This window comes from Bos taurus, chromosome 20 (assembly GCF_002263795.3).
Source record: "Bos taurus isolate L1 Dominette 01449 registration number 42190680 breed Hereford chromosome 20, ARS-UCD2.0, whole genome shotgun sequence".
Taxonomy (NCBI): Eukaryota; Metazoa; Chordata; class Mammalia; order Artiodactyla; family Bovidae; genus Bos; species Bos taurus.
The window spans coordinates 19,654,303-19,675,979 of NC_037347.1; the positions used below are offsets into that span (position 1 = coordinate 19,654,303).

At 39.8% G+C, this 21,677-nt stretch overlaps 1 protein-coding gene across 10 annotated transcripts in view; it reads left to right on the forward strand.

Annotated features, from left to right (window-relative positions):
- Positions 1–21,677, forward strand: part of PDE4D (phosphodiesterase 4D) — a 1,605,399-nt gene that overhangs the window by 941,932 nt on the left and 641,790 nt on the right. For 2 of the 10 annotated variants that reach the window (XM_059878812.1, XM_015459068.3), the window contains exon 1: positions 1–21,677. This exon is cut by the window's left edge and continues 24,363 nt beyond it; it is cut by the window's right edge. The exons of the other annotated variants lie outside the window; for them this stretch is intronic. The gene's annotated coding sequence lies outside the window, so the exon portion shown is untranslated. 10 annotated transcript variants of the gene reach the window in all.

Genomic DNA, 21,677 nt, shown 5'->3' on the forward strand with positions numbered 1-21,677 from the left:
AGTTCACTGCTCATTAAGGTTATTACCTTAATTTATTTAATCAAAATATTGACTCTATTCTCATGCTGCAAATGACTTGTGACATGATTTGGTTCTTAATATGTTTTTACCAATGAAAGCTAAACAAACTAATGCTTATTTCTCATCATTAAAATACTAATATTTTGATTGTGTTTTTATTTTAGTTTAGAAGGCTATTATAAAAATTTTTGTTTCTGTGTTTGCAAACAACAGACTTTGAGTTTGTTTCACCAAAATTTATATAATCAGAATCTCCAAATTAAAAACTTAGTTAAGTAACCCATTTGCCCTTTAACTTATCAGCCATTTAATAACAAATCCATGATTCCCTATTTTTGCCTGAATTTCTAATAGATATTTATTTGAGAGTTTGAGATATGGAAAACACATCCCATTGAATACTTAAGTCTCCATCTCTGACTTTATGGAATTCAGCAAACATTATTTAAATACAAATAAGGACACTAGCCATTACTTAAATAAATTACCTTATTTTGAAATGTTCTAAGGAATCTCTGACTAATGTGGCAGTCTAACTGATTTTTTTAAAGACTTTTGGCAAAGTCCCTTTATTTTTTAACTTAATTGAGTTAAAAAACTGAATTGAGACATTATTTTAAAAGAAAATTTGCAAATTAGTGTTTCAAAACTCTGCAATACTCCTTCCTCTTATCTACAGATATAAAAGACTCAGTGACACTTTATCCAGATGCTTTTGTCTGTGTTCTACGTTGCTGCTTAACAAATCACCACACACTTAGCAGCTTAAAACAGCACCCATTTCCTTCTTTATTTTTGGATCAGGTGGTAAAGAATCTGACTGCAGTGCGGGAGACCCAGGTTCAATCCCTGGGTTGGGGAGATCGCCTCTAGAAGGTCATGGCAACCCACACCAGTATTCTTGCCTGGAGAATTCCATGGACAGAGGAGCCTGTTGGGGTACAGTCCATGGGGTCTCAAAGAGTTGGACATGACTGAGTGACTAACACTTTCACTTTCACAGTTCTTAGCTCAGATATCCAGGTTGGCATGGCCACATTACGTGCTCAGTCTCACAAGACTGAAATTATGGTGTGGGCCACCTTTTCTTATCTGGAGCTCAGGGTCATCTTCCAGACTCAATCATGTCATTGGAAAAATTCAGTTCCTTGTAGTTGTAGGATTGAAGTCCCCATTTTCTTGCTGGCTGTTGGCTGGAGATTCCTCTGGCCTCCTAGGGTTCATCTTAGGTTCTTAACCTGTTGGTCATCTCCACCCACCATTGGAGAACCTCTTTCCTGTCGAAACTTTCACACATTTCTAATCTCTCTGACTTCCTATATGTGTTACACTGCACCCCCCCCCAAAAAAAAAAACTCTATCACTTTGAAAGAACTCATAAGACTAGACATACTGGAAAGTTTCTCTATCATAATGTCTACTGATTAGTAACCTTAATTATAGCTACAAAAGTTCTTTTTTCTGTGTAACTTAATATAATCATTGAGTAACACCAAGGCTGACCACAGTGGAGCCATCTTAGAATTCTGCATCAGCCAAGAGGTACAATTCTTGTCAGTTAATTAAACAACAGAAAGAGCATAAAAGAGAGTGACTGGTGGGATGAGATGACTCATCACCTTATATTGAAATGCTAAGACAAATAATACCATGTTCAGATTTGATCTAATAATAATATCTTAGGAACTGAAATATAAAAATGAGAACTGATACAGACAGATATAAGATTATAAGGATATGAAGGAATGCTAAGAATTTTATCATTTGAGAAATGAACTATCAGGTAAAATGAAGAAATAACCAGATAATTGAAAAGTTATGTGAAATAATTCTTAATTATAAGTGAAAGTATTAAAGTATTAGTCGTGCAGTCATGTCCGACTCTTTGTGATCCCATGGTCTGTACCCCACCAAGGCTTGTCTGTCCATGGAATTCTCCAGGCAAGAATACTGGAGTGGGTAGCCGTTCCCTTCTCCAGGGATCTTCCCAACCCAGGGATTGAACCCAGGTCTCCTACATTGTAGGCAGATTCTTTTCTGTCTGAGCCACCAGGGGTTGGATCCAGAGGCAGAGGCCATATCATAACTCTGTGCATGGGTCTGCCTGGATACTTAGCTTGCTGCATGTTAAAGCTGAACGCTACTATATATCTGTGCCACAGTGTATGCATGGACTCCCACTTCACCACTGCCTGAGGTCAGGCTTGGTCCTGGACTGCACTGCTCCCCCATTGTTTCACGGGACTGAAGGGGTGAAAAAGGAAAGGGAGGAGACTGGGGAAAAAACAAACAGGTAAATTTGAGAGAGGACTTTTTTGGTTTGGGGTTTCTAAATGAGAATTTGTGGGCAGAGTGGGGAGAAACACTTTGAGTAGGGACAGGGACATATGAAGGAGGGAGAAAATGAATGTGTCAAAGGAAGAGAAGGAGAAAGTGCCAAAGGATGAAAGTGCGGATAGAATCAAGACAAAGATGCTCAAAGGTAGAATTAAGAGAATGCATGGATTGATTTACTTTGGAAAGGGGAAACATTATTTCTCTGAAAAACAGAAAAAGGAAAGAGAACAAGTAGTGGTTTCAGATGAGAGATGTTGAGCCAGTTCATGTAAAGCAGATTTTATCCTGTCATAGTAATGAGACCATTTTGTATATATTTCTTCTTCTCTAAAGTGACAAAAATGGTAGGACCAATAGAACAGGGCCCACATGAATATTAAAAACACATATATTATGCTTAGACTAGTATCTGACACATTATAAGTATTCAGAAATCTTAGCTTTTGTATTATTATTATTTAGAAAATAACAGTAAAGGCAAATGAGATAAGGTTGTGAACTTAAACATAATATAATGATTTTTGTTGAATAATAGAACTTCACTCCTGGCATTGAACTCCTGATAAAAGTAAATAGCATTATGCATGGAATACCCAGTTAACATGGTTAATCCTTTTTCTAATAATAGTACTCAACAGCCTGAAAGGTACAGAGAAAGCAGTGGACATCAAGATTTATAGAAAGTCAGAAATGAATGCTCTCTGATCTGGTTATTCTCACAAAGGTATGCATCAAGTTCAGAGTGAGCTAGGAAGTTTAAGTAGGAAAATAACAGATCTAGTTAGAGTTGGAAATTGTGACTGTTTTTTAAGTCTTGGAGATGGATGGGGACTGCAGAACTTAAAGTATTAGAAGGCAGAATTAGAGATGACCATCTGCATTACTTAGGCTTTCCAAAGTGAGGTGGAAATGAATATGAAAAAAAATTATCACCATGATTAAGGTGTATTGGTAGCAACAGTACCCACTAGGACAGAAAGAAAAAGTATGGCCCATGCATAAGAGTCTTATGCACTGTTGAAAGAAGTTTTAGATATTAGAAAATAGCAGATGGTATAGACTCCACACGCTAGTAAAGTAATGCTCAAAATTCTCCAAGCCAGGCTTCAGCAATATGTGAACCATGAACTCCCTGATGTTCAAACTGGTTTTAGAAAAGGCAGAAGAACCAGAGATCAAATTGCCAACATCCGCTGGATCATGGAAAAAGCAAGAGAGTTCCAGAAAAACATCTATTTCTGTTTTATTGACTATGCCAAAGCCTTTGACTGTGTGGATCACAATAAACTGTGGAAAATTCTGAAAGAGATGGGAATACCAGACCACCCGACCTGCCTCTTGAGAAATTTGTATGCAGGTCAGGAAGCAACAGTTAGAACTGGACATGGAACAACAGACTGGTTCCAAATAGGAAAAGGAGTTCGTCAAGGCTGTATACTGTCACCCTGTTTATTTAATTTATATGCAGAGTACATCATGAGAAACGCTGGACTGGAAGAAACACAAGCTGGAATCAAGATTGCCAGGAGAAATATCAATAACCTCAGATATGCAGATGACACCACCCTTATGGCAGAAAGTGAAGAGGAACTCAAAAGCCTCTTGATGAAGGTGAAAGTGGAGAGTGAAAAAGTTGGCTTAAAGCTCAACATTCAGAAAATGAAGATCATGGCATCCGGTCCCATCACTTCATGGGAAATAGATGGGGAAACAGTGGAAACAGTGTCAGACTTTATTTTTCTGGGCTCCAAAATCACTGCAGATGGTGACTGCAGCCATGAAATTAAAAGACGCTTACTCCTTGGAAGGGAAGTTATGACCAACCTAGATAGCATATTCAAAAGCAGAGACATTACTTTGCCAACAAACGTTCGTCTAGTCAAGACTATGGTTTTTCCTGTGGTCATGTATGGATGTGAGAGTTGGACTGTGAAGAAGGCTGAGCGCCGAAGAATTGATGCTTTTGAACTGTGGTGTTGGAGAAGACTCTTGAGAGTCCCTTGGACTGCAAGGAGATCCAACCAGTCCATTTTGAAGGAGATCAGCCCTGGGCTTTCTTTGGAAGGAATGACGCTAAAGCTGAAACTCCAGTACTTTGGCCACCTCATGCAAAGAGTTGACTCATTGGAAAAGACTGTGATGCTGGGAGGGATTGGGGGCAGGAGGAGAAGGGGACGACAGAGGATGAGATGGCTGGGTGGCATCACTGACTTGATGGACGTGAGTCTCAGTGAACTCCGGGAGTTAGTGATGGACAGGGAGGCCTGGCGTGCTGCGATTCATGGGGTCGCAAAGAGTCAGACATGACTGAACGACTGATCTGATCTGATAGACTCCGAAGGGGAGACAGGGTTAGTTGAAGGAAGCTGTTGGAATGGTAGACTAGAAGGGCAATGGAGAACCAGTGATTGTTAACTACTTGTCAAGTTTCAGTAACAGGAGAAACATAAGTCCATTTTAAAAATTGTAGGAATAGTGTCCATTTAATGGAACTTAAGGATTCTAGTTCTGGGATTCTAGAATTGTGCTAACCAATACCGCAGCCACTAGCCACATATGGTCATTTACATGTTCAGGTAAAATAAGATTAAAATATTTATTGCCTCAGTTACACTAGCTACATTTCAAGTGTTTAATAGACACATGTAATTCTACATAGTGGGCAGCAGAGATTTTAGAACATTTTTCTCACTGTAGAATATTCTAATGGATGGTGCTATGCGAGAGGTATAGTGGACGTGAGAGTATGGTGCTACAGAAAATACTGAAGCGGAAGAAAACTGTGCTGAATGAGGATATGGCCAAGGACATTCTGTATTTTGACAATTTGAAGTATTCTTTTATTATAGCATTTCTGAAATTAGGATGAGTCATGCAATTGATGTGCTCACTTAAAAAGGTAGGGTTTATTTTTTTTCTCATGAAAAACTGTTAACAAATTGATGATGTGTCTCACCATCAGTAGCATCTTAGTATCAATGGGATAAGGTAAGAACAAAGCCAAAGGGGTTTTCATCTTAGGTATTGATTGCAGAGATAAAGGATCAGGAATTTAACAGGAAGACTGGAGAGAGGTGTTGATCATGGGAAATGAGCTAGATTTAGTAAGTACCAACCCTGAGACACCATTCAGAGCTTTGGAGTAATGATGTATTGGGAACAATTTGAAATACTTTCTCAGGTTCTAGATTCTCAGATTCTGTTTCTAGATTCTCAGGCCTTCTGCCAACTGAGAATTGGGTTGATGGTGAGTCTCAGGCTAATAGCGTCAGTCATTCTAAAGTACCATCGTGTGGTGCTGATCAGATACCTGGCTTTAACAACTGTGGCACGGCTTCCTTATACAGAGTGAAGTAAGCCAGAAGGAAAAACATAAATACAGTATACTAACGCATATATATGGAATTTAGAAAGATGGTAACAATAACTCTGTATACGAGACAGCAAAAGAGACACTGATGTATAGAACAGTCTTATGGACTCTGTGGGAGAGGGAGAGGGTGGGAAGATTTGGGAGAATGGCATTGAAACATGTAAAATATCATGTAGGAAACGAGTTGCCAGTCCAGGTTCGATGCACGATGCTGGATGCTTGGGGCTGGTGCACTGGACGGCCCAGAGGGATGGTATGGGGAGGGAGGAGGGAGGAGGGTTCGGGATGGGGAACACATGTATACCTGTGGCGGATTCATTTTGATATTTGGCAAAACTAATACAATTATGTAAAGTTTAAAAATAAAATAAAATTAGAAGAAAAAAAAAAAAATTGGTCACAGAGGGATGAGGAGTAACCCCTCTTCATTTGGATGAAAGGGAGAGAGCTAGATGTATGTCTGGAAAAAAAAAAAAGGAGAAGCCATTGTGAAAATGGAAGATAACAACAGCCATACATCCATCAAGGTAGCCAATATCTTCAAACTTGAGATCTGAACTTGAATGGAGATGAGCTACAAAATACGTCTCGGCAGAGGGGGATGTCAGATGGGAGCTGAATGTTTTGTTCTTATTCATTTTGTTCTGTTTGCTTGTTTTGTTTTTTGATGTAATAATAACTCTGGCATGCCTTTCTACAGTAAATTATAATAGAATTAAATATATATTAAATTTATCTCACATGATTAGTGACAGCTACCAAATACTTTTTTCCTGGAATTGTATGTTTTGTCTTAAAATATACATGTCTGCATTTACACATATTCTTGTGTGTGTGTGTGTGTGTATATATATATGTATATATATATGAATGAATACATATATATGAATCATATATGTGTGTGTGTGTGTGTATATATATATATATGAAAATAGTGTAGTAGGAGTTCTGTCTTCTGAGTCAAAATATCTGATTTTGAACTTGGAGTCTAGTGTGCAGGTTAATTTCAGATTTAACTTCAGCAAAGTTTTATCTTCTGAAGCCTTAGGTCACTTTCTTTTTATTATTATTTTTTAGATCAGTTATAGGTTTACAGCAAATTGAGAGGGAGTGACAGAGATTTCCCGCATACCTCGTGCCCATCACCATGCACAGCCTGCCCCTTTATCAACATCCATACGTGACTACTGGGAAAACCATAGCTTTGACTAGACAGGCATTTGTTGGCAAAGTAATGTCTTTACTTTTTAATATGCTGTGTATGGATGTGAGAGTTGGACTGTAAAGAAAGCTGAGCACCGAAGAATTGATGCTTTTGAACTGTGGTGTTGGAGAAGACTCTTGAGAGTCTCTTGGACAGCAAGGAGATCCAACCAGTCCATCCTAAAGGAGATCAGACCTGGATGTTCATTGGAAGGACTGCTGTTGAAGCTGAAACTCTAATACTTTGGCTACCTGATGCAAAGAGCTGACTCATTTGAAAAGACCCTGATGCTAGGAAAGATTGAGGGCAAGAGGAGAAGGGGACAGCAGAGGATGAGATGGTTGGATGGCATCACCGACTCAATGGACATGGGTTTGGGTGGACTCCAGGAGTTGGTGATGGACAGGGAGGCCTGGCATGCTGGAGTCCGTGCAAAGAGTCAGACATGACTGAGTGACTGAACTGAACTGAACTGAGGTTGGTCATAGCTTTTCTTCCAAGGAGCAAACATCTTTTAATTTATGGCTGCAGTCACCATCTGCAGTGATTTTGGAGCCCCCCATAAATAAAGTTTCTCACTGTTTCCATTGTTTCCCCATCTATTTGCCATGATGTGATGGGACCAGATACCATGATCTTAGTTTTCTGAATGTTGAGTTTTAAGCCAACTTTTTCACTCTCCTCTTTCACTTTCATCAAGAGGCTCTTTAGTTCCTCTTCACTTTGTACATAAGAGTGGTGTCATCTGCATATCTGAGGCTATTTATATTTCTCCTGGCAATCTTGATTCCAGCTTGTGCTTCATCCAGTCTGGGATTTCTCATGATGTACTCTGTATATAAGTTAAATAGCAGGGTGACAATATGCAGCCTTGACGTACTCCTTTTCCTTTTTGGAAGCAGTCTGTTGTTCCATGTCCAGTTCTAGCTGTTGCTTCCTGACCTGCATACATATTTCTCAAGAGGCTGGTCAGGTGGTCTGGTATTCCCATCTCTTGAAGAATTGTCCACAGTTTGTTGTAATCCACACAGTCAAAGGGTTTGGCATAGTCAATAAAGCAGAAGTAGATGTTTTTCTGGAACTCTCTTGCCTTTTCAGTGTTGCAGTGGATGTTATCAATTTGATCTCTGGTTCTTCTGCCTTTTCTGAATCCAGCTTGAACATCTGGAAATTCACAGTTCACACACTGTTGAAGCCTGACTTGGAGAATTTTGAGTGTTACTTTGCTAGCATGTGAGTTGAGTGTAATTGTGCAGTAGTTTGAACATTCTTTCGCATTGCCTTTCTTTGGGATTGGAATGAAAATGGACCTTTTCTAATCCTGTGGCCACTGCTGAGTTTTCCAAATTTGCAATTTGCTGGGGCTTAGTGGTGTTTGAAAAACTAGCAAGGACAGATCCCAGTCTAAGAACCTAAATCCAAGACAACAATCTCAAATCAAGGAAGGAAATGATTGCAATGTTGAGTCTGGGAGTGTTTTGTAGGCCTATAGCTCTAGCCTGGCCTGACTGAACTTTTAAAAAGTAGAGTAGAAATATGTTTGCACTCCAAGTCTCGGGGAGCATAGAAGGAATTAGGGTTTTAAATGTTTTTCTAGGTTCCCATGGGAAAGAATTCAGACAGCACAATCCTAGTTCCATTTATCTTTTAATATAAACCACAGCATACTTAACAGAGTTTGAAATTGTTTATTGCTTTCCATGCTGGCAATTTTGCCATTGCCTTCATCTTCCATAATGTTTTCTTCAGTAAGAGTTCTAAAACCAAAAATATCCTTGTAATTTACTGTCTTGAGTGTATTTGGACTCCAATTAGGCAAAACAGGCAGCAACTGAGCTTTGTGGTTCTTAGCCTTTGTGCATTTAAAAAATATCCATCCTCAAAGGTTCTGATTTCACCTGGGCCTGTGTATCGAGTTTTTCTAGCTCTCCAAGTGATTCTAATGTGCAGCCAAGAATGAGAATCACAGCCATTTCCCCTCATCCTCAACCTTCCTCAGATCCATTGACCTTGACCACTCACTCCCATGGCCACTGTCAAACCTTGTGATTGTCTAGAACTGCTCCAACCAACCATGAAATCCTAAACATCCCACATCCTCAGCATATCTTCCTTTATTTTTCATGCCTCTTATTACATGGAAGACCCAGTAGTCTGATATTTCAACTGCTCTACTGCTAAAACCTTCACTGTTGCTCTTCCCTAGTAGCAAGTTCAAAGTCAAGATTACTCTACCTGGCGCCCTCCCTGTTTTGACCCCTAGTATTTACAGAGGAAATTACGGTCACCTACAGTGGTGCCACAGCAAAGTCATAGTCTCTAGTCTCAGCTGAAGGGAGCCTCAGTGCTCCCAAACACGATTTGTTCCTCTGGTCAGCTGTGTCTCCATTTCTCCCATTCAAGGGCCCTTCTCTCCCCTGTGCCTGTGCCCAAGAACCGCTGTGCCTGGAATCCTATCTTTTCCTCTTTAGTGGACTTGCTCTTTCACCTGTAATTCTTCTTGTGTCGTTGGCTCTCCATGTATTGGTTCTTTAACTTCAGTCTTCATGACAACATGGATAAACCTGGAGGACATCAGGCTAAGTTGAAATAAGCCAGATGCAGTAAAGGCAAGCACTGCATGATCTCACTAATATGTGAAATCTAAAAAAGAAAAAAAAAAAAAGGTAAAGGTTGAACTCACAGTAACAGAGGCTAGGGGTCGGGGAAGATATTGATCAAAGGGTGCAATCACTTTCAGTTATAAAAAGAATTAATTCTGGGACCTAATGTATTAATACACAGAAGGTAAAGAGTTCTAAAGATTCCACCAGCAATGCAGGAGATGCAGGAGACTCAGGTTAGATTCCTTGGTCAGGAAGATCCCCTGGAAAAGAAAATGGCAACCCATTATAGTATTCTTGCCCAGGAAATCCCACAGACAGAGAAGCCTGGCAGTATACAGTCCATGGGGTGGCAAAGAGTTGGAGGTAACTGAGCAACTAACTCTTCAATTTATTCATGGTGCTATCATTGTCAGATTCATAGATCAGTACTAGCTTTTCATCTCTTACTTATGCATGTTATAGTATAATGTTTAGTGTGGTGACCGTGGAAGAGTGTTAAGTAAATAACTTTTATTATACAGGCTGCAGCACTGGTTTCCAAATTGTGCTCTGCATCGTTGTAGATTCTCAGCCGTAGCAGTTCTCTCTGTATCCAGTTTACCCAGAGAAATATTGTTGCTCGCTGTTGCTAAGTCGCATCCTCCTCTTTGTGACCCCTTGGACTGCAGCACGCCAGGCTTCCCTGTCCTTCACCATCTCCCAGATTTTGCTTTGGGAGAGAAATGTTGGAAATGTACCTATTGAAAATAAAACTTTTCGAAATGTTGAAAGATATATATATATTAGTCATAATGTTGATAGCAAATAAAGAGACAATCTATACCCTCAACAACTGGAAATAAGAAATTTGATGGATTTTTTTTTAAATGACAGTAAATACAAAATATTATGTCCTCATATTATCAAATACTTTAAAATCTTGGATAGCTGTATCATTATTAAATCTAAATAATACACTGATAAGTTAAACACTTTAAATACTTGATTATCTTTGTTAGAATATGTATAGGGTTGGCCAAAAAAGCCATTCAGATTTTTTTCTATAAAATGTCATGTATGGACTTTTTGGCCAACCTAACATATGTACAAGAATCCTTTCTCATATTAATTTTAGCTCTTGAAATACATAAAGTAGAAGAAAAAAAGAACTATAATCTCCATGGGAGCAGCTTTATACCAAAAACCACAGAAGCAATTCTGTGTGCAACTTGCCAGAATATTAAATTTTAGATTAACTTTATTTTCACAAATAAAATTGGAAAAGACCAGGGCCCATGGTTTGGGAGAACTGCTAGTGTACTTTATGTCATTGTAGAAACTCTGATGACTTGGAGATAGCTTTTTTATAGATAGTTCCTAATTCTTTAATTCAATATGAGTTGCCAATTTGGAAATTGCTATATTTATCACACAGTTATAATTTCTAATGGTTTGAAGAGTCATAGATCTAACCACATCAATACTTGGCTCATTTTTGAAATGGAAAGAAAGTGCTGAAACACCACTACTGTGCTAAATTCTTCAAAATGGAAAAACAACTGGTTTATATGTAAAGTAAAGTAAGAATCAAATGGGTGGAAATGACTGCATTTTTGAAATTCCATTGTAAATTACAGTGTAAAATATTTTTTAAAAATAGCATGTTTGCAAACATAGTTGACTTCCACTGGGAGTAGCTTGATTTTACTGTTCAGACAGATTGTGGACACTTATAGAGGATACACTTTTCCTAAGCCCTGGAAGACCATTTTGAGTACATCTGTGACAATTTACTAAGTCTATTGGAAACTCCCTACTTGAAAGACTAAGTTAGATTAGACTGGTGTAAACTAGATCCTTTCTAAGGCCTTTCAAGTACTATTATAAAATCATTATACCCATCAGATATTTCACCATATCTCATATACACAATTGATTTTGAATGTATCAAGCATAAATAATTATTTTTCCCTGAACATAGATTTAAGGAATCAGGTGGGAGGAAAGAACTTCATAAAATGTTGGTGATATTTTATAAATCTTTAAATATTTTGAGGAGAGAACCCAGTTTAATAATTCACAACATAATCCTCTTTTGGTATAAACTCAGTTCTGTCTAGTTAACTAGAAAGTCGAGAGTGTAAGGTGGGCAGTCTAAAGAATTTTAAACTACCTAGGGTTATGTTCGGAGAAGGCAATGGCACCTCACTCCAGCACTCTTGCCTGGCAAATCCCATGGACGGAGCGGCCTGGTGGGCTGCAGTCCATGGGGTCTCGAGGAGTCAGACACGACTGAGCGACTTCACTTTCACTTTTCACTTTCATGCATTGGAGAAGGAATGGCAACCCACTCCGGTGTTCTTGCCTGGGGAATCCCAGGGACAGGGGAGCCTGGTGGGCTGCCGTCTATGGGGTCGCATGGAGTCGGACACGACTGAAGCGACTTAGCAGAAGCAGCAGCAGGGTTATGTTCAAAACAAGCCTATAGCAAAACCAGGATGTCAGATTATCTGGGGCCGCAGAGACTGCAGGGTGAACTGTGATGTTTGATGAGGTTCCCTTCATCACAATGGAAGGGGCAGCAAGACAAGTTCAAGAAAACATGAGCACTTTTGGTCACATTGATCTTGTTTTGAATGTACTCGCTGAGTCTGTGTACACTGAGTATCCTGAAAACACTGAGGGGTCAGCGAGGCATATTTGAGTCTGCTGTTTCCTAAGGTGTCTCATAGCCTTGAGTGGTTCATGGGGGATTTAATCCATGTGCTTATGATTCATTTACACTAGACTCATCAAAATGTCGTAGGAAGATATTGAATGTCCCAGAAACCATCAAGTTTACGAGGCCACTTCAAGCGTTTATCTCTGAACCAGAAAGTCAGAGTGTACCAGGAACACTCAGAATTCAAACATAACGGGGGCAGTTTCATATTTTCTAATATGTCCTAGGAAACCTTGGAATAGATTCAAAATTTCTAAACTCCAAATTCTAGCCTAACATGTACATATACTATTGGCATCCCAGTAACATGTGCAGGGTTGGAACGAGAACATTTAACATTAAAAATATCTGAAAGCCACATTTTGAATATTTTGAGTATCTGCACAGTGGCCTGAGGCCCTGTGGATTTAAAGTTAAGTCCCTTCCAGGTGAAAGACCAGAAAAACACCTGGTACTTTTAAATTTTTCACTCCCTAAAAAGGACATTATTCCTATGTCAGAGTAATTCATTGACAGTCTGTAATATTGTGTCATTTAAAAAAATGCTTTAAAATGTATGATACATCTGATTAAATAAATGTGTCTGGCATTATAAACTCCATTCATAAAAAATAAAAATGGAATTACGTGTAACTTTGAGTATTGTTGCCTTAGTTGCAGTAATGTATATCTGGTGATAGCTCTGAGCTCTGATAGTGTTCAGTAATAAAAGCAGTGCTGGCATATAGCCTGTGTAGCTCTATTTTATCTTTTCATTCATCATTTACACACTTGAAAGAAATCTTTGACTTGAGTTTTTAGTAAAAACCAAACCAAACCAAACCAAACCCTAATTGCTATTATAACACAAAGCATGACTAATGGCACTGAAACATGTGTAATAGTATATAAGAAATGACTTGCCAGTCCAGGTTCGATGCAGGATACAGGATGCTTGGGGCTGGTGCACTGGGATGACCCAGAGGGATGGTGCGGGGAGGGATATGGGAGGGGGGTTCAGGATGAGGAACATGTGTACATCCATGGCAGATACATGTTGATGTATGGCAAAACCAATATAATATTGTAAACTAATTTAGCCTCCAATTAAAATAAATAAATTTATATTTTAAAAATAAAAAAATAAAACATATTATGCAGGCAAAAAAAAAGAAAATGGGCATAAAATTCAGTTCTAGTTTTTCTCCAAAAGTAAGATGTTTTCTCCAGCATAATTCTCTTGCTATCTAATTCTATATATTTTCATTTTAAAATGCTGTTTTCCTACAGGGTAACATAACCACAGAGTATTCTTTGAACAAAATGTGTATCCCATGGACAGGTCAATTCCATCAGGGCAGAAACTAAAAAATAGACCACAATTTATTTAAATTATGTGGTTGTTTGGAAGTATGTTTAACTTATACAAGTGTGTTGTGAAATGTGAGTGGAGAACAGTTTTCTCTCTTAGTAAACTGTAATTCAGATAATTCATTTTTTAAAAAAACTGTGAGCCAAAGATTAAAATAGTTTCCATTGTGTAACATTATTAACATAATTTGATAACAGTCTTAAGAGAATTTAATTTTGGTGAACTAATTTAGAGTTGGTTAATTTTGCAGATTTCATAATTTCTGGCATCTCATTTCTTTTTTTTGTCAAACCATTTTTTAAAATAATTTATTATCATTTTGCACTTCTTTCTCAGTTTCTGCTGTACAGCAAAACGAATCAGCCATATGTATACATATATCCTGTCCTTTATGGATTTACTCCCCATCTAGGTCACCAAGGAACATTCAGTGAGTTCCCTGTGCCATATGGTGGCTCTCATTAGTTAGCTATTTTATATATAGTCATGTGTATATGGGAGAAGGCAATGACACCCTGCTCCAGTACTCTTGCCTGGGAAATCCCATAGATGGAGGAGCCTTATGGTAGGCTGCAGTCCACGGGGTCGCGAAGAGTCACGACTGAGCGACTTCACTTTCACTTTTCACTTTCATGCATTAGAGAAGGAAATGGCAACCCACTCCAGTGTTCTTGCCTGGAGAATCTCAGGGACGGGGGAGCCTGGTGGGCTGCCGTCTGTGGGGTCGCACAGAGTCAGACACGACTGAAGTGACTTAGCAGCAGCAGCAGAAGCAGCAGCATGTGTATATGTAGATCTCCATCTCCTCATTCACCCTCCCATTCCCTTTTGGTATCTTATGTTTGATCTCTATCTGTGTCTGTTTGGCTTTGCAAATAAGATCATTTACCATTTTTGTAGATTACACATATATGTGTTAATATTTGTTGTTCAGTAGCTCAGTTGTGAACTCTTTGTGACCCCATGGATTGCAGCACGCAAGGCTTACCTATCTATCACCATCTCCAGGAGCTTGCTGAAACTCATGTTTTGTCTCGGTGATGCCATCCAACTATCTCATTCTCTGTCATCCTCTTCTGCCTTCAGTCTTTCCCAGCATCAGGGTCTTTTCCAGTGAATCAGCTCTTTGCATCAGGTGGCCAAAGTATTGGAGTTTCAGCTTCAGTATCAGTCCTTCCAATGAATATTCAGGACTGATTTCCTTTAGGATGGACTGGTTTGATCTCCTTGCAGTCCAGGGTACTCTCAAGAGTTTGCTCCAACACCACAGCTCAAAAGTATCAATTCTTTGGTGCTCAGCTTTCTTTATGATCTGACTCTCACATCCATACATGACTACTGGAAAAACCATAGCTTTGACTAGATGGTTCTTTGTTAGCAAAGTAATGTCTTTGCTTAAATATACTGTCTAAGTTTGTTATAGTTTTTCTTCCAAGAAGCAAACATCTTTTAATTTCACGGCTGCAATCACCATCTGCAGTGGTTTTGGAGCCCAAAAAATAAAGTCTGTCACTGTTTCCATTGTTTCCTCATCTAGTTCCTTATGAAGTGATGGGACTGATTGCCATGATCTTAGTTTTCTGAATTTTGAGTTTTAAGCCAACTTTTTCACTCTCCTCTTTCACTTTCATCAAGAGGCTCTTTAGTTCCTCTTTGCTTTCTACATAAGGATGTTGCCATCTGCATATCTGAGCTTATTAATATTTCTCCTGGCAATCTTGACTCCAGCTTGTGCTTCATCCAGTCAGCATTTTGCATGATGTACTCTGCATATAGTTAAATAAGCAAGGTGACAATATACATCCTTGACATATTCCTTTCCTAGTTTGGAAACAGTCCATTGTTCCATGTCCAGTTCTAATTGTTGCTTCTTGACCTGCATACAGATTTCTCAGGGGGCAGGTAAGGTGGTCTGGTATTCCCATCTCTTGAAGAATTGTCCACAGTTTGTTGTGATCCACACAGTCAAAGGCTTTGGTGTAGTCATTGAAGCGAAAGTAGATGATTTTATGGAATTCTCTTCCTTTTTCGATGATCCAGTGGATGTTGTCAATTTGATCTCTGGTTCCTCTGCCTGTTTAAAATCCAGCTTGAACATCTGGAAGTTCCCGTGTTAGGGAAGTTTTTGACTATAATCTCTTCAAATCTTTTCTCAGACCCTTTCTCTTCGCTTCTTCTGGAGCCCCTATAATTTAAAATGTTGTTGCTTTTAATGTTTTTCCAGAGGTCTCTGAGATTGTCTTCATTTATTTTCTTTCTTTTTCTTATGCTCTGCAGCAGTTATTTTCACCATTCTATCTTTTAGCTCACTTATCTGTTCCTCTGTTATTGATTCCTTCTAGTTTATTTTTTCATTTCAGTTATTGTGTTGTTCATCACTGATTGTTCTTTAGTTCTTCTAGTTCCTTATTAAACATTTCTTTTATCTTCTTGATCTGTGGCTCCATTCTATTTCTGAGGTCTTGGATCATCTTTACTGTCATTACTCTGAATTCTTTTTCAGGTAGATTGCCTATGTCCTCTTTATTTAGTTGATCTTGCGCATTTTCACCTTACTCCTTACATCTGCAACATATTTCTCTATCGTCTCATTTTTGCCTAACTTACTGTATTTATGGTCTCTTTTCTATAGGTTGCAGAGTTTTAGTTCTTCTTGCTTCTGTTCTCTGTCCACTGGAGGGCAAGTTTGGTCCAGGGGCTTGTGTAGTTTTCCAGGTGGGAGGGACTAGTGCCTATGTTCTGGTGGGTGTTCTAAGTCTTTTCCTTCTAATGGTCAGGGCTATGTTAGATGGTGTATGTTGAGGTTTCTGTGGGCTTACTATGACTTCAGGCAGCCTACTTGCTGATGAGTAGGGCTGTATTCCTATCTTACTGGTTGTTTGGCACGAGGTGTCCAGGATTGGAACCTGCAGGCAAGTGACTAGAGCCAAGTCTTGGTGTTGAGATGGATACCACTGGGAGAGGGCATGCTGATTAATATTCCCTAGACCCAGAAAGTCTCTGGTGATCCAGCACCCTCGATTTAGTGCTCCCACCTCGGAGGTGCTGACCCATGGCTAAGCAGCCAAGAGCCCACAAGCCACACAGCACAGCCAGAGAAAAATGAATGAAAAAAGAAAGAAAAAGAAGATGAAAAGACAAAACCCAAAACATACAGCCAAAACAAAACAACAATAGTATCAATACCAGAAAAAGAAGAAAAATGAAAAACAAACAACCAAAAAAAAAAACAAAAACCCAAGGGGATGAAAAACTAAAACATGAAAACAATCAATAAAGACTAAATAAACAAACAATAAAATTGATGAACAAAACAAACAGTAAACTAAAAAATGGCAGAGGAAACCTAAAGCAAACACACAAAAATTATCAAAAACAAAAAGAACAAAACAAGAAATACAAAACAACAAAAAAGTAAATATAGAGAAAAAATTAAAGATAAAAAATAATAAAACAACTGAACATAATGAAACAAAGAAAGCATAATAGTAGTAATGTTTTCCTGTGGCCTCCTCTGTCGGTGTCCTTGCTCCACAGTGAGCCACAGCCAGCCTCTGCCTCTCCAGGAGGCCCTATGCCACCACTTGCTAGGTATCTGGATTGCTGTGGGCACTGTGGAGCTGGCTCAGACTCTGACCTTTCTCAAATCCCTCAAGTACTTGTCCCCAAAGTCCACTGCTGCTAAGCTAGACTGGTCTCAGTTGTGGGAGCACTCACTGTCTATTCAGATATTCCACTGGTGCAAGATTTATCAAGCTGATTGCAGGGATTTGATCTGTGGCATGTACAGGTGGACAGAGAGATTTCCATTCCTTCACCTAAGTCATACCACCCTTGGAGCTCAGCTTTGGTTTTGCCCCACATCTTCCTGGGTGCCATCTGTTCTCTGCCCAGGGGACAGGGAGGCCAAAGCAACAGCTGATTAGAGCACACTTACTCAGACCCAAGAGGGGGATGGTGGCCACAACTGGTGTGTGTGCAAAAGTGTCTGTGATGATGGCAAATGGCAGCGAGCTGCCTCAGACTTGGACATGCTCGCTCTGGTGGAAGTTCCTTCTGGTGCCCATGGAGGCAGGGGCTAGCAAGTAGGTGCAGTGGTGGCCCTGTCTCTTGAATGCCACTCAACAGTGGTGCCTCGTTGTGTAGTCAGACCACACTTCCTCTAGGGACATTCCTGGCTCACTCCCACCCACTTTGTTGTCTTCACGAAGCTAACAGCAGCCCTTGTCCCAGATACACTCTTAACCCCACACTTTAGCACTCGGCCCCTTCCAGCTTTGGTGGATTCCTGTCTCAGAAAGGGGCACTCAGGGCTTATTCCTAAGGAGGCTTTGGCATGGGCAGTGGGCAGGACTCTGGAACCTACTCAGGCTTGAGGAGGAGGCTTTGGTGTGAAGGACAGACAAGCCTGCCCAGATGGGTGCCACTCCCAGTGCCCATGGAGGCTGCAGCTTGTGGTGGGGAAGGGGGTTGCAATGTTGGCCCCACCTCTTGGGCACCACTTAACAATGCTACCTTGCTTCTTTGGTGTCCTAGGCTTCCTCTGCAAACTTTCGTGGTTGTGGAGCTTTTTACTCCTCCCCCTTCAGGCTTTTTCACTGCCAACAGCTCCCCTCCCTGGGTCCTCACTCCAAACCTCACTCTCCAGCACCCTCCCCCGTCCACAACAGGAGACACAGGACTCAGACTGGGGTGCGCAGGGCTGTGACACGGATCATGAGTGCAGTTCTTTCTTTGTCCAGCTTCCACAGACTATCTGCTGCCTTCCCTTCAATCCCCTGAAGGTCTCTTTGTATCCTGTCTAATTTCCTCACCCTTCAGGGTTTTTCTGAGTGCTGGAATCTCTCCTCACCTTCACCTTCCTGTCAGGGTGCCGGTCCCTTTTTTGATTTGTCTTTTATGTTTTTTCTTTATTTTATTTTTCCCAATGGCAAGGGGATTTTTCTTGTCCTTTTGGGTGTCTGAAGTCTCCTGCTCATGTTCAACAGGTTCTCTGTGAGAATTACTCCAAGTGTAGATACATTCTCGATGTACTTGTGAGGAGAGATGAATTCCACATCCTCCTATTCCATCATCTTGACTCTTCTGAAATCCTTTTCCTTCCTTTATTGTTTCTGTTTCATCAGCTGCTTGACTCTCCAAAATATGCAGCTAAGTTGAATGGCCATCCAAGTGGAAGTTTATTGGTATATGAAGCCTGTGACCAAATAAAAATTACAAAGCAGGTATGCCTCCACACTGACACTCAAGCCCAATCAAAGAAGAAATACTGTCTTTACTAAGATTTCAGGGCATCTCATCCTCCTGGTTTTCCTTTCTACTTTGATTATTCAGTCTCATTTTCCTTTGTTGCTTCTTTCCTAGCTCCTCAGATTGTTAGCATTGATGTGTCTCAAGCTTAGTCAGTGGACTCTTCTGTCCTTTTTCTGCATATCTCCTACCTGACCTCATGTAATCCTACAACTTTAAAGTCTATAGGCTATTGTCAAATGTCCACCACTAACCTGGACTTCTCCTCTGAATAGAGACTTTAATATTGAACTGCCTGCCTACTATTTCCACTTGGATGTCTACCATATATCTGTAGCCTAACTCTCCCATAACCAAAGTCTAGCTCTTTTTTTACCAAACCAAGCTTCTCCTATGCACTTCCCCATCTCAACGCCAAACTTTGCAATGATCACTACCTTCTCCCCGTTTCTCTCCACCCTGTTCCCCATCTAGTTCAATTAGCAAATCCAGTCAGCTGCCTCGCAGAATGTAACCCAGAATCTGACTATTTCTTACCACCTCCACTGTTACCAGCTTGGTCCTGGCCATGGATCTTTGTCACCAGTCTCTCTGGACATGCAGCCCTGCCCTCCCCTATGCCCACTTCAGTCTGCTCTCCACACAACAGGAGTGGCACTACTGAATCTAGATTGTGTCAGGTCAGTCCTTTACTCAGAACTTTTCAATGACCTCTGATCATTATCAAAATTAAAATCCTTATAACAGCCTATCACCTGTGGGTTGTTATAACGCTGTGGGTTGTTGGCTGATTCAGTTCCTTTTCCTGCTGTGGTCCAGTCACACTGACTTCCTCCTATTCCTCCAACTCTCCAAGCACAGTCCTGCTTTGGGGGCTTTGTAATTTCCATTACTTCAGACCAGAACCTCCCCTTAATCCCTGCTTTATTTCCTTATATCATTTGTTCTTTATTCAAATATTTTTAGTGAGGTCTTTCCTGTTCATCCTCTTTAATAATTAGATCCACACCATCCCTGTTCCTGAAACTCTTTTTTCTCCTTAGAACTTATTACCGTGTAAATAAGTCTGTAGATTTTGCTTCTTTGTTTTACTTTCTGTCCCTTCTCCCCCAGCTAGAAGGAGGATCCTGGTCTATTTTACAGCTCACTGCTATATTCCCAGCTTCTAGAGTAGTTCCTAGAACATGGGGTTGTTAAGAAATATTTGTTGAATTAAAGAATAATGAATGATTACTGCTCATCTTTCACTTCTTAAGTGGAAGCAGGAAATATAGAAATATGAATTATTAAATTATCAGAGTTTCCCATATTCATATGTAAATGTAATAATCCAATTTGATTGTTGGGATATATCAAAAATAGTTGAGAACATGCATTTTTAAAAGCTTGATCACTTTTTTTTTAATCTAAGAAAGACCTGCTGTCGGTGAAGAAATCAGAATTATATTGAATTAATTGTTTCTAGGTCATTAGTGAACTTGATTGTGCTGTTACTCTCAAAGCGCTAAATATAGCATATATTGAACTGAAGGTCCTTCATGATCCTTGAAACTTCCTTGCATTTCTAAAGAAATACCCAGACTTGTGGGAAGAAGTTTTAATGAGACATTGTACTGTTCAGGAGAGAGGAAATCATAGTCTTTGACCTCAGGGGCATTGATGAAATAATAGAGTGAAAGCTCTAGGGAAATTAGTTTTTAGGAAGTGGAATCCAGTGGCTCATTGCACATTCTAAATAGCATCAGAGTAAGAATGACAGTCTGGCTGATTGGGTTTAGTGATGTGGGTAGATTTGGCTGTTATATCATCCGAAGTAGATTGAAAACCCCCAAATATCAGTGAGATCTTATGAAGGTATGAGGACTATTGAGCAACAATTCATTCTAGGGCTCCATTTAAGTGAGAACAGCAGGTAGGCTAAGAGAGATCAGGGCAGTTTCAGTACTGGAATTCTAATCAATGCGGACAGATAATCTTAAATATGTTCTTATGCCTATCCTGACTTGTTCAATCCACAGATATTTCTGGCGCAATTACTGTGTATTATGTATCATGGAATTAATAGAAAGTCAACACAGCAGTGACCATGACAGATACGTTCCCTGCCCTCATGCAGCTTCTGTCCTAGTGAGGGAGTCAGACACATATATAAGTGCTGATTGCAATGGGTGCTTGAAGGGAGAATAGAAGGGAGAGAGAACAGCAGGGCTACAAACCAGGTTGTCATGAAAAGCAACTCTAAAGGGTCAGTGCTAGTCTGTGAGGTATTTACGTAAACCCTGTATGTGGATCCTCTGTAAGGAATTCAGATTTGCCATCCACTCCCACTTCTTCCCACTCTCTAAAATACCTTGTCCCCTTTCCTTCTGCCAGTGCTTTCCATTCTTCTCCACCATCTCCTCGCTCTCTGCCATTATCAATTCTCTCCTATTTTGAAATAAAACCATCACATTTGAATTCTTTTCTCCAGCTTTATTTATTTTATTTCCTCACCACCAAAATCCTCCCACAGTCCCCTCTTAACCCCTTGTTAACTTTGTTTCATTGAGATGTGTTTAAATGGGTTTTGGAGACAAAGATTTATGAAAAGGACTGATGCGCATGCATTTAAAGTTTTAATTCAGCCAAACTACTGACGTCTCTGTTTCAGGTACCATGCCATTTTCATTAAATTATAAGCTGCTCCATCTTAAAATAATAACTATGTGATAATGTCAACTACTCCGTTTCTCACAATATGTGGCAGCTGAGGACAGATTAAACTCTTCGAGGCTAAAATAAAGCTCTTCCCCAAAGAATTTTAAATCCTTAAGCTGAGACTTGATCAAGGTAGA